The 13,346-nt window shown below is 43.2% G+C and overlaps 1 long non-coding RNA gene across 1 annotated transcript in view; it reads left to right on the top strand.

The window, feature by feature from the left end:
* Positions 1-6,825, top strand: part of LOC144608728 (uncharacterized) — a 127,202-nt gene extending 120,377 nt beyond the window's left edge. The window contains exon 3 of the long non-coding RNA XR_013549230.1: positions 6,730-6,825. This is a non-coding gene — a long non-coding RNA (uncharacterized LOC144608728). The remainder of the gene's footprint in view (positions 1-6,729) is intronic.
* The last annotated feature ends 6,521 nt before the right edge of the window (positions 6,826-13,346 follow it).

The following is a 13,346-nucleotide window of genomic DNA, read 5'->3' on the forward strand; positions in this document are numbered from 1 at the left end:
ATGATTTAGAATCCTTCATTTACCTTCTATATCTCTCTTTTCCCTTTCCTTTGACTCTCAGTCTGAAGAAGGGTCTCAACCCAAAATGTCACCTATTCCTTTTCTCCAGTGATGCTGCCTGACCCGCTGAGCTACTCCAGCTTTTTGTGTCTTATCTTCGGAGCAAACCAGCATCTGCACTCCAGTCCTACACATGGAACTCTTCATTGTTTGGTGCCTCTCAAGTAATGTGAGGCCCTTGGAAGGAAACAAGGGTATGTAGGTTAATTGGCTGGGTAAATGTAAAAATTGTCGCTAGTGGGTGTAGGATAGTGTTAATGTACGGGGATCACTGGGCGGCACGGACTTGGAGGGCCGAAAAGGCCTGTTTCCGGCTGTAGATATATGATGATATGATATGATATATGAATGCAACATTAAGCAATGAAACAACAAACCTTGTATGACACGACATTAAGGGATTGAATCAAACCGATCAGAGTCGACACATTCTGCTGAATTTTCATTGGCACCCCATGTGTGTGATTTGTTGAATGCTGAACTGTTCTCGATGAACAACAGCCTGATGCAATTTACCTCTTGATACCCAACCATCAAAGGCAAGGAACTCAATTTTGTGCAGTTTGGCTTTTGATGGTGAGGTATGTCATCAGAGGAGCTGATGCATCCTTTCCCTTCTGAGGAAACATACGTGTGCTTCCTCATCTCTGCTCCAGCTATGATCAGGACCAACTACCCAGAGGGATAACCATGTGGAATCTGTGTGCCGAAGGGCCTGTTTCCATGCTTTATCTTTCAATCAATACAATCTATCAATCAGGTCAAAACATCCTCAGCAAGGTCTCTGGAAAATTAGACAGGAGAGCAAGAACTCACAGTAGATTTTAAATTAATGCCACACCTTGTTTATTAACTTCCAATCGTGGTCTTCGTGCTATGTTTTTATTGAATCCTAACGACCAGCGCAATTCTGTGGTTCTCTGATTAGACCATTCGAAATACTTGTGCAAAACCAATTCATGGTTGAGGGCAAATCATATGAGTAACTTCTGGAGACACAAGAAACTGCAGATGCTGGAATTTGGTGAAGAACAAAGTTCTGGAGTAACTCAATGGTTCAGGCAGCAACTCTGGAGGACAGGGATAGGTGATGTGTCAGGTTGAGACCCTTCTTCAGACTGATTGTGGTCACGGGGAGAAAACTGGAAAAGAGATGGGAGCAGGACAACACCTGGTAAGTGACAGGCAGATATAGTTGAGGGGCGATGGACAAAGGCTAGAGATGAAAAGGAGACAAGAGAGTGACAATAGGGGAGAATGGGAGTCAGAAATGAGACAAAGTAGACAAAATGATGTTAGCTTTGTTTTATGTGGGGGGGGGGGGAGTTGGGGGAAAACCTTTAAAATCTCTTACCTCGACGGAGATGCGATTTTTTTCGGTATCGTATCTCCGTCCGTACTGTGGCCTAACATCGAGGAGTTGGCGGCCTCTTGTTGGGGATTGACTTTGGGAGCTCCAACCGCGGGAGTCTGTAGACATTAACATCGTGGAGCTGGCGGTCCCTGTCGGAGATCGATCTTGGAGCTCCAACCGCGGCAGCCTGTGGACATTAACATCGTGGAGCTCGCTAGTTAGTGTGGGATCATCTTCGGGAGCTCCACACCGCAGGAGCTTCGACCGCCCTGATCGCGGGAGCTTCCACCGCCCCGATGTGGGGGCTTCGATCTCTGACTGTGGGAGCGTAGATCACCCCGACTGCGAATGGTTCAACTGCCCCGTAAGCGGGAGAATAAAGAGTGAAGAGGATTAGGACTTTATTGCCTTCCATCGCAGTGAGGAATGTGGGAAATCCGCTGTGGTGGATGTTTATGTTAACTTTTATGTAGTTGTGTGTTTTGTTGCTTTTTATCGTATGACTGTGTGGTAAATCGAGTTTCACTGTACCTTAATTGGTGCATGTGACAATAAAATACCCTTTGAACCTTTCATTTACCTCCATGGAGATCTATGATCTATCTTTGATAGGACTTTATCAGACTTCAGTGTTATTTCTTGCACTAAATGGTGCACCTATATCCCTTATCTGTGCAGTGCGGCCGGTATAATTGATTGTATTCATGTATTGTCTTTTCTTTGATTTGATAGCATGCAAACAAAAGCTTTTCACTGTACCTCCGTACGAGCACCAATAGTAAACTAAACTTATCAATTATAGGCCTGTGCCTTTCAATCTGCAGCCAGCGGAGCCTCATTAAGATGGAAATGAGTTCCATTCAGGAGATATTGAAGAGATAATTGTTTTTCATCCATCATATAATTAGGGCAAAATAAATAGGGACCAAGAGTAATAATGCATTGTGCTGAGCAATTAAATCATCATAAAAAGGTGTTGTAGATCAACGGTATGCAAATAGGTTTGTCTAATTGGGTTGGAAGCCACTGATTGAAACGGCAGACATTGTGGACCATAAATGACTTTAAATGACTTTTGTAGGCAAATTATGGTCCCATCCACCACAAAGACGCTTTAGCTGAAGAACCTGCTCTATAAACTGCAAAGTTAACCCTAGTTTTGAATAGTGTTATCTTGTGTCAAGTAACGATGCCTCATAGATGCCACACACTAAATGATGGTTTGCCATCAATCTCAAAGTATCATTGACATCTGAAAATTTCATCCAGGAATAATTTGTTACGAGTTCCTTTTAAAATCTCTTACCTCGACGGTAATCCAGGAATAATTTGTTACGAGGGACAATTCAGTGTTATTTACCCAGAGGCTCACAAAGCCTGATCAGCCACATCAGAATTGACAAAACCAGAGTGGAAGTAATTTGGCGATACAGCATGGAAACAGGCCCATCAAGTCCACATTGAACATCGATTACCCATTCACATGAGTTCTATGTTATCTCGCTTTCTCATCCACTCCCTACACACTGGTGGCAATTTACAGAGGCCAATTAATCTATAAACCCTCATGTCTTTGGGGCGTGTGAAGAAACAGGAGCACCCAGAGGAAACCCATGTGGGTTTCAGGGAGAACGTGCAAATTCTACACAGACAGCACCAGAGGTCAGGATTGAATCTGGGTCTCAGGCAGTGAGGCAGCAGCTCTGCCCATTGCATCGCTATGCCACCGAAGTAAGTTGTCCCCTATCCAGTGCAAATGCCTCAGAAGACACAACGTGCTGGTGTAACTCAGCGGGACAGGCAGCATCTCCGGATGACGTGGGATAGGTGATGTTTAGGTCAGGACTCTTCTTCAGATTGATTGTCATTGGGGGGAGAATGCTGGAAGAAAGATGGGGGCAGGACAAAGCTAATGGTAGACACAAGGAACCGTGGGTCAGCATAGAGGCACAGCTTGTAGAGTTGCTGCATCACGGTGCCCGAGCCCCGGGTTTGATCCTGGCCTTGGGTGACTGTCTGTGTGAGCATTCTTCCTGTGATCAAGTGGGTTTCCTCTGGGTACTCCGGTCTGTGTAACGCGTGGCCTGTGTAAATTGTTCCTAGTGTGTGGGGAGTAGATGCATAAATGGGATAACATAGAACTAGAGTGAACTGGTGGTCAATGGTCAGCATTGAAATGGTGGGCCGAAGGGCCTGTTTACTTGCTGTATCTCTAAACTAAACTAAATTTAACTGCTTGTTTTCTAAACTGTCAGTTTACAAGAAAAAGCACATAGTGCTGGAGTAACTACGCGGGACAGATAGTATCTCTTACCGTAGGTGTCATTTAGGTCGGGACCCTTCTTCAGTCTGAAAAGTCTTCTGTCACATTTTCTTCGGCGTGAAAAATAAGGCAAGAGGCATTCCATTTCCTGGCAAACCATGTTTACCCCAAAGTTAACTGAAGTTGACAATGAAATCAATTGAACGTTAAATCCCTTCAATCAGCCAGTACATTAATGTATCAAATCACCAAACATACATTAGCAAACACAAAACAGCCAAAGCCATCGTTGTCACGTGGTAAAAGTAGGATGTTTGACACCAGACAAGATACCTGTGCAGTATTAACTGTAAAACATGAGAAGCATAGGATGGAGCAATGGGAGGAGATGGATATGTAATTCACACAATAAAGTGTGGGGTGATACATTCCATTAGTTGAGGAGAGACAATACAAAATAGATGATACTATTTGAAAGAGGTAACAAAAAGCTATTCTTGCACAAACATTGTGAAGGTGGCAGGCCAAATTAACAGAGCAGATATTACAACATGTTGAATCTTGAATTGTAGGTGTCAGCACACTAAATATAAAACCACAAAATCCATGTTAAATTTATAGAAAACACAGTTTAGGACTTGGAAACATTTGAATAAACCATTGAGCCTTCTGGACTTCAGTGTCATCAAAGAGACCATGGCTGCTCAGTATAAGAAAATAACTGCAGATGCTGGTACAAATCGAAGGTATTTATTCACAAAATGCTGGAGTAACTCAGCAGGTGAGATGCTGCCTGACCTGCTGAGTTACTCCAGCATTTTGTGAATAAATGGCTACTCAGTGATCTAATTCCATACACACCTGCTGTTGTTAATGCAGATAATGCATTTGAATAATAAAATCTACCAATCTCAGAAGCAAATTAAAAACAAAATGGCATATCCAGTTACCATTTGCTGAAGAGAATTGCAGTACCAACTTCTATAAATGTACACTCTCTGGAATATTTTCAAACTTTAACCTGTTGGGCTGCGTTTCAACGTTTGGACAAAGATTCCTACACAGAGCTGCCAACCACGTGAAATAGTTCTCTGTGCTAACTCTTCACAATTTCTCTGGATGGGCACTGGGAGGAAGGGAAATTACGGAGACTTTGGGGAAAAAAGTCGAGATTTTATCTAACTGGTCTGTTGTTTACAAAGATTCAGCACAGTCCTAATGGCCTCCCTCTGTGCAGTTTTATTCCATGATTCCTGACTAATGAAGTAAGAGCACCTGTACTGAGTTCATCCAACTCTAAAGCTTATGAGAAATGTGTTTGCATATTTTCCATTCTAAAATAATATCTCCTTTATTTAAAAACAAATTGATGCCTCAATTCCAAAAGCCATCAGACCCTATGCTTAATGTGATTTAGGCATTATTAAATTTGACTTTAAGACTGAAGCAGAGAAAAAGAGAGAACAATTAATCCTTGAAGAGCAAATTAATAAAGTAATTCTGTTTTCGATATAGCCATGCAAATAATTTGCTCTCATGACAATCCACTTCTTCTATGGCGCGAGTCCTTGTTTGGTATGAACATCGATTTCTCTAACTTCAACTAACCCCGGCATTCCCCTCTCTCTCTATCCCTCCCCCACCCAAGTCGCACCAGCTTCTCGTTTTCACCCAACAAACAGCAAACAATGGCCTGTTTCCTTTATCATCATTACTTTTTTGCACATCTTTCACTCACTGTTCTTTATCTCTCCACATCATCATCTATATCTCTGGTTTCTCTTTTCCCTGACTAGTCTGAAGAAGGGTCTCAACCTGAAACGTCACCCATACCTTCTCTAAAGATGCTGCCTGTCCCGCTGAGTTGCTCCAGCTGTTTGTGTCTGTCTTTGAGTCCTTGTTTAACTGTTTCCATCAACCTTGTAGGCAGTGATTTCTAACTCTATCACTTTCTGCACAGAATAAACATTCCTCATGTTCCTTTTTGGCCATTGCTTTAAATTTGTGTCACCTAGTCCTTGAATCTTCTATAAATAGGAACACTTTCTATTCATTCTTTGAATAATCCTTAATCTTTTACACTTTTATCAAATATCCTCTCAATCACTGTTCCGGGGAGAACCTTTCCGGCTCTTCCTAATGCACTATACTGGGCCGCAGTGCCTTATTTCTGGAACCACTCTGATAAATATTTTCTGTATAGTGAAACTGAAGCCTGCCAATATGAATGTGACTTTAAACTTTTAGACCAGAGATACAGCATGGAAAAAGGCCCTTCGGCCCACTGACTCTGCACCGAACAGTGATCTAGTACACTAGCACTCTCCTGCACACGAGGAACAATTTATAATTTTACCAAAGCCAATTAACCAACAAACCTGTACCCCTTTGGAGTGTGGGAGGAAACCAGAGCACCTGGAGAAAACCAAGGGCCGAATGGCCTCCTCCTGCACCTATTGTCTAAGGTGGTCACAAGGAGTACGTACAAACATGGTACACACAGCACCCATAGTCGGGATCGAACCCTGGTCTCTGATGCTGTAAGGCCGCAACTCTATCGCTGCGCCACCATGCCACCCTAATTTAGTGAGCTGGAACATATCCAAGAACACTGACACAACCTAAGATATTTGTCATCTTTAAGTAAATGAGTACCCCTTTAGCAAAGTTGGCCACAGGCACAATGAACCTTTGACCGCCAAGTAATGTGAGCAGAATACGAAGTGCTGGAATAACTCAGCAGATCAGGTAACATCTGTGGAGGGAATGGATAAGCCCCATTTTGGATCAGGATCTTTGTTCAGACTGAAGAAGGGTCCCCCACCCGAAACGTTGCACATCCATTCCCTTCACAGATACTGCCACCGATACAAAACCGGTGACTTACTCCAGCACTTGGTGCTTTGCTCAAGTTTCCAACGCCTGTAATTCCTTGTGTCACCTGGTGATGTGATTTTGGAACATAGAAATATTGGAACAGAGATATCATTTAATGAAATGTATATATCAACGTAGTCAGCATTTTCACTATTTATTCTCCTCTGAACTGCAGCAATTCTTCCCTTCTAAAAATGCAAGATCATCAAACTGAAACCGTTAAAGAAGATACAAACTGCCCGAGTAACTCAGCGGGTCAGGAAGCAACAATGGAGAATATCACTCGGCGATGTTTCGGGTTGTGACTTTTCTTCAGATCGATCGTAAGTAGAAAGATGGAAACGAGATGGGGATGGGACAAAGTCCGGCAAGTGATAGGTGGGTAAAGGTGCAAGGAGTTTTTGGTTGGCAGATAGTTGAAAATTAATTACCGGCAAACCGCGTCCAGCAAACCGAGGTCCCGCCTGGAAGGTCCAGCTCGCCTGGCAGAGTCCGGGTACTCGCCGCCGCCAACGGAGGACCCACCTGACTTGCCCAACGCACACCAGAACCCACCTGCAAGGCATGGCGCTCCCGCCGTGGATCGAGGACCCGCCCCACAGACCGGGAACCCACCTGGAAGTCCCGGCTCTCCTGCCTAGAGTGGAAGGAGTTGGACGCTGGGGCCGGTAATGAGGGTGTGCAGTGCCTCGATGGTGGGGTAGGCCACTGGAGGCCCTGCAGCAGCCTGGGGCTCGGCTGGACCTGGCACCGATCCAAGAGGCCGAGCACATGGACTGCATGCGGTCTACAGCGGCCTGGAGCGGTGGAGCAGCGGCGGAGTACACCAATGGCGAGACTTAGCCAGGCCAACCCTGCAGCGCCACCTGGATAACAGGACTTCATGGTCAGGCCAAGACGCCTGCACTTACAGCAACTGGGACTTCAAAATGGAACCAAATTGACAAATCAGTACACTGTGTTGGACGGAACTGCTTTTGCTGGTTTCAATTGACGATAGGCACAAAATGCTGGAGTAACTCAGTGGGACAGGCAGTATCTCTGGAGAGAAGGAATGGGTGACGTTTCGGGTCGAGATCCTTCTTCTCTCTGTATACTGTCTCAGTGTGCTACTGCTATACACTTGTACTGTATCTGCGATGTAATATGTATCTAAGTGCTTCTGTCTGGTGATACGTACTGAACTGTATACAAAAATGAATTTCACTGTACCTCGGTACATGTGACAAATAAACTACCATACCATCATTCTGTTTCTAACTGTGTGGGTGCTACCTGACCTGCTCAGTATTTCCAACACTTTCTGTTTTTCTTGCCTCATGCCTTTCTAATGTGTTGTCAGTGTGAGCTGGGACAGTAAAACCCTGATATTGGGTATTGGGTAAGTTCTCCTTAACATGATGCACTTCCATAAATGGAGTTCAGAAATTGCTCAATGTTTGAAGTTCTTGCAGCATCTGCACTACATTTGGTATTACAAAACAAAAATATCAGTTGGAAAATGGAACAGAAATCTCCTTATGACATGATAATCATTCTTGCCAACTCAAACTGTTAAACAATTCAATTCCCCTTTTACACTCATATTTGTATTTAATAATAATAATAATAATAATGTATTTTATTTATATAGCGCTTTTCATATACTCAAAGACGCTTTACAGAGATTTAGAGAACATAGGGAAATGAATAAATAGATAAATAAGTAAATAAATAAACGAACAGAGAAAGGAGACAGAAGGTGAGGTGACCTTCAGTGGTTGAAGGCAGTACTGAACAGGTGAGACTTCAGCGATGTTTTGAATGTGGTGAGTGTGGAGGAGTCTCTAACGTTTTGGGGTAGTGAGTTCTTTTGAAGCACAGGTCAGGGTAGTTGGCTCTTACTTATCGAGCTCCTCATAATTTACACAAAAGGACACAATGTGCTGGAGTAACTCAATGGGTCAGGCAGCATCCCTGGAGAACATGGATCGGTTACGTTTCAGGTCGGGATCTTTCATCAGACTGATTATAAGGGGGGGGGGGGGGGAGGGAGGGGGAAGAAAGCTGGGAGAGAGGAGAGGCAGGACAAATCGACTGGAAGGTAATAGGTGGACACAGATGAGGGTGGTTTCCTGAAAACTTATAGACATCTGGGATTCAAAAGACTAAATTTAGGTTAAAATTATGGAGCAATTTGGTACATCACAGTGAAAAGATTGAGAGAAAATTAACTGAATGAAAGAAGTTGAAAGGAGGTACAGAGGAAAAGATGTAAAGAGGTAAAACAAGAAATTAAGTTAGGAGGATAGAATGAGAGTATAATGCTTATTAGTGGGAAAGTGATATGTTTGGTCAGAGAGCAAACTATCGCCTAACTATGGTGGTGAGATTAACAAGGATGAACATCCATGGGCTGAAATTGTGCTCGGTAAGCAGATTCCAAAGTTCCCCTGCAGTAATGTAGAACAATATTTGCCAACCAGTGGTCATTTAAGGTGAGAGGAGCCAATTTCATAAAAAAGATATTAAGGCCAAGATATTTTAGACAGAGAGCGGTGGGTGCCTGGAACGTGTTGCCAGGAGCAGTAATGGAGGCAGATGTGAAATAGGCACCTTGTGTTTTACACAGGGGTTATAAGCTTGGAAAGGAGCGTGTAAATCAAAAAGCACGTAAAGCAAACATATGCCAGGCAACAGACGCGACCACGCCGCCATAAGGTGCCAGGCATAAACTTGAGTGCGTTATTCCGCAAACAGGAGCAGGTAAATGAAACTTTAGTCGTATTTAGGCAAGCGCACTATTCTAAAAATGAGGATATCAAGTATGCATATCTAAAGTGTAAGGTGCCTGCAGTGGTGTCTAAAGTGCTTCTAGATAGGCACATGGGTGAACAGGGCATGGGGGGATATGGATCATGTGCAGGCACGGGACATTAGTTTAACTTGGTATCATGTTTGGCATGGGCATTGTGGGCCAAAGGGCCTATTTATGCTAGATGTTATATGTTCTCTGAAACTAATGAACAAATATCCTAAAATAGACACAAAAGGCTGGAGTTACTCAGTGGGTCAGACAGCATCTGTGGTGAAAAGGAACGGGCGGCATTTTGGTTCAAGATCCTTCTTCAGACTGAGAGTCGGGGTAAAGGGAAACAAGAGATATATACGGTGATATAGAGAGATAAATAGACAATAGACAATAGGTGTAAGAGTAGGCCATTCGGCCGTTCGAGCCAGCACTGCTATTCAATGTGATCAGGGCTGATCATCCACAATCAGTACCCTGTTCCTGCCCTCTCCCCATACCCCCTGACTCCGCTATCATTAAGAGCTCTATCCAGCTCTCTCTTGAAAGCATCCAGAGAATTGGATTGATATGTAAAAGATAGTGAAAGATATGTAAAAAAAAGTAACAATGATAAAGGAAACAGGTCATTGTTAGCTGTGGACCAGGTGAAAAACGAGTTACAATGAGAACAATGACTTGGGTGGGGGGGCCAGAGGGGAGATGCATGGGTTGTAAGCTGCAAATATACTATATGTTTCTGCCCATTCGACGTAAACATGAGAAAAATGTATACCTATCTCTGACAAAAATTAAATACATCCTGCCTTTTTTCTTTGTTACAAACCCCACTAAATCAAGTGCCCTGGCAGTCCTCGCACTGAATGGTCAGAAAAATATTGTGATTTTCTTTTGAGGAATGTTGCAAAGGCGGCAAAATTAATGACAACAAAATGGCAGCTGATCTGAAGCGCTATTGAATAGTTCGAAAGCTTTTGGATGATGCAGTGATTATAACCACGAGCTAATGATTGCAATGAAATGATCTGAATGAACCTGTGTTAATGCCCCTTACAAATGCACAGAAATGTATGATCAAGTGAAACCATTGGGACCATCAATAGACAATAGACAATAGACAATAGGTGCAGGAGTAGGCCATTCAGCCCTTCGAGCCAGCACCGCCATTCAATGCGATCATGGCTTATCACTCTCAATCAGTACCCCGTTCCTGCCTTCTCCCCATACCCCCTCACTCCGCTATCCTTAAGAGCTCTATCCAGCTCTCTCTTGAAAGCATCCAACGACCTGGCCTCCACTGCCTTCTGAGGCAGAGAATTCCACACCTTCACCACTCTCTGACTGAAAAAGTTCTTCCTCATCTCCGTTCTAAATGGCCTACCCCTTATTCTTAAACTGTGGCCCCTTGTTCTGGACTCCCCCAACATTGGGAACATGTTTCCTGCCTCTAATGTGTCCAATCCCCTAATTATCTTATCATGTCCAAAGTGATCGGAAAAGATAATAATTCCTTGTTGTCGATCCTGAGCCCTGGTCTGAAATGAAAATACTGAGCGATGAGAATCTGTAGTGTGATAAAGTCTGTCTTTGTTTTCAACCCTTAGGGATGATGCCACTTTCATAATGGACTGTAATGTGATCATTCAACTGTGACTTCCATAACACTGGGTAATCTGTCATTTTCAATACCTTGGAGAATAACGGCACTCATTGCACTTCAGGTTTCATGAGAGATATGCAGTAGTTATAATCGCAATTGCAGATCATGGTAAGTTCTATAGCAAAAGTTATAATGCATGATTGCAGCATTCATTATGAACTCATTAGTGCTTCATATTACAGTTGTTATGACTGAAGTGACTGAGGCAAATGGAATGTCAGTTGTTTCATTACCTGACATAAAGGAGGTTATTAAATTGCTGGAATGAATATTCCCGGGTAACCAAGGGACACATTGTTTATGGACAAACTAAACCATTAAAACAATTACTGATGTGTGTTAGGCCATCCAGGATTTCTAACTCATTCTTCAATGGAAAACTCTGGTTCTGGCTCAAATTCTGGTTCGAATTTTTCCACAGTTTTGCTATAGCTTCACCAACAAAGCGGCACGGTGGTGCAGGGTAGAGTTGCTGCCTTACAGCGAATGCAGCGCCGGAGACTCAGGTTCGATCCTGACTACGGGCGCCGTCTGTACGGAGTTTGTACGTTCTCCCCGTGACCTGCGTGGGTTTTCTCCGAGATCTTCAATTTTCTCCCACACTCCAAAGACGTACAGGTATGTAGGTTAATTGGCTGGGCAAATGTAAAAATGTAAAAATTGTCCCTAGTGTGTGTAGGATAGTGTTAATGTGCGGGAATCGCTGGGCGGCGCGGACCCGGTGGGCCGAAGGGCCTGTTTCCGCGCTGTATCTCTAAATCAAAAAATATCCAGGTTCTGACCATTCTTTGTACGAAGTGCTACTTACTGTAAAATGAATCTTGAATGTAACTTTTGGATCTGCATCATGTTAGTCATGTGATAATGCTTTCTTTTTTTTTGTATTTCTTGTATTCTGCAATTTGATCCCTTCTCATACACTATACACTAGAGGGAAGAGTTATCCAAAATTGGACAATTCAATGTTCATACCTTGGATGGGGGCTGCAGTCTACTCAGTCAGAACATGAGATGCTATTCCTCCAGTTTGTGTTGGATCTCATCTTGGCAGTGGAGAAGGTGGAAGATAGACAGGTCAGTGTGCGTATGGGACGGGGAATTGAAATACATGTAACTGGGAGCTTTTTGTACACTGGCCATCTACTTTAGAAGATTTACGGGGATGTTGCCAGGGTTTGAGGGCCTGAGCTATTAGGAGAGGTTGGGCAGGCTAGGACTTTATTTCTTAGAGTATGAGGTGTGATCTTACAGAGGTGTATAACTTCATCAGGTGAATAGATAGGGTAAACGCACAGCCTTTTACCTGGAGTAGGGGAATCAAGAACCATATAGATTTAAGGTGAGAGGAGAGAGATTTAATAGGAACCTGTTGGGCAACTTTTTCACACAGAGGGTGGTAGGTATACAGAACGAGCTGCCAGTGGAGGAGTTGAAGCAGGTTCTCTAACACCATTTAAAAGACATTTTGACATGTACATGGATAATCTCAAGATGAGAAAGTTTTTTTTCACACAGAGAGTGATGAATCTGTGGAATTCTCTGCCACAGAAGGTAGTTGAGGCCAGTTCATTGGCTATATTTAAGAGGGAGTTAGATGTGGCCCTTGTGGCTAAAGGGATCAGGGGGTATGGAGAGAAGGCAGGTACGGGATACTGAATTGGATGATCAGCCATGATCATATTGAATGGCGGTGCAGGCTCGAAGGGCCGAATGGCCTACGCCTGCACCTATTTTCTACGTTTCTATGTTTCTATGAAAGGTTTAGATGGATATGGGCCACAAAAAAAAAATGTAGGGCCTCATGCTTATGGAAAGGAGAGTAAGAACAGGCCATTGGAATTTAAGCAGAAGACATGGGGCCCAAAGTAAATGAGAGCTCTGCATTTTGGAACTTTCAATTACGACAAAGAAAGGCCGACGCGGGGAATAGTTTATTTTTTCATTTATCGTTAGAAAGTTAATCTGCTGGGGGTTTTGCTATTCTTCCATAAAAAAGACAGGAGACTCTCTTGCAGCTTATTAGTGTTGACAACACTGAATTTCCAATTAAACTTAATACCAGAGATCATTATGTCAACAACCATATTTTCATTGCATTTCAATCTGAAGGAAATATGCAGTAATTCCTGTTTGTTATCAGTCTGTTAATTCCCCAACTGTGGTTGTCAACACAAGTGGGAATTGACGGATTCTTTACTTTCCTCATTGAAATGACAATGCACGTCTCTGGAGTGACAAATAACATAAGCCCCGTGGTTTATGTACAGATGTTTGGTAGAGTGCATCTGCGAGAGGATTAGCTGAAAATTCCAAACTCTGAATATCATCACGTGCATTGGAAACA

Source organism: Rhinoraja longicauda, chromosome 32, assembly GCF_053455715.1.
Source record: "Rhinoraja longicauda isolate Sanriku21f chromosome 32, sRhiLon1.1, whole genome shotgun sequence".
Lineage (NCBI taxonomy): Eukaryota > Metazoa > Chordata > Chondrichthyes > Rajiformes > Arhynchobatidae > Rhinoraja > Rhinoraja longicauda.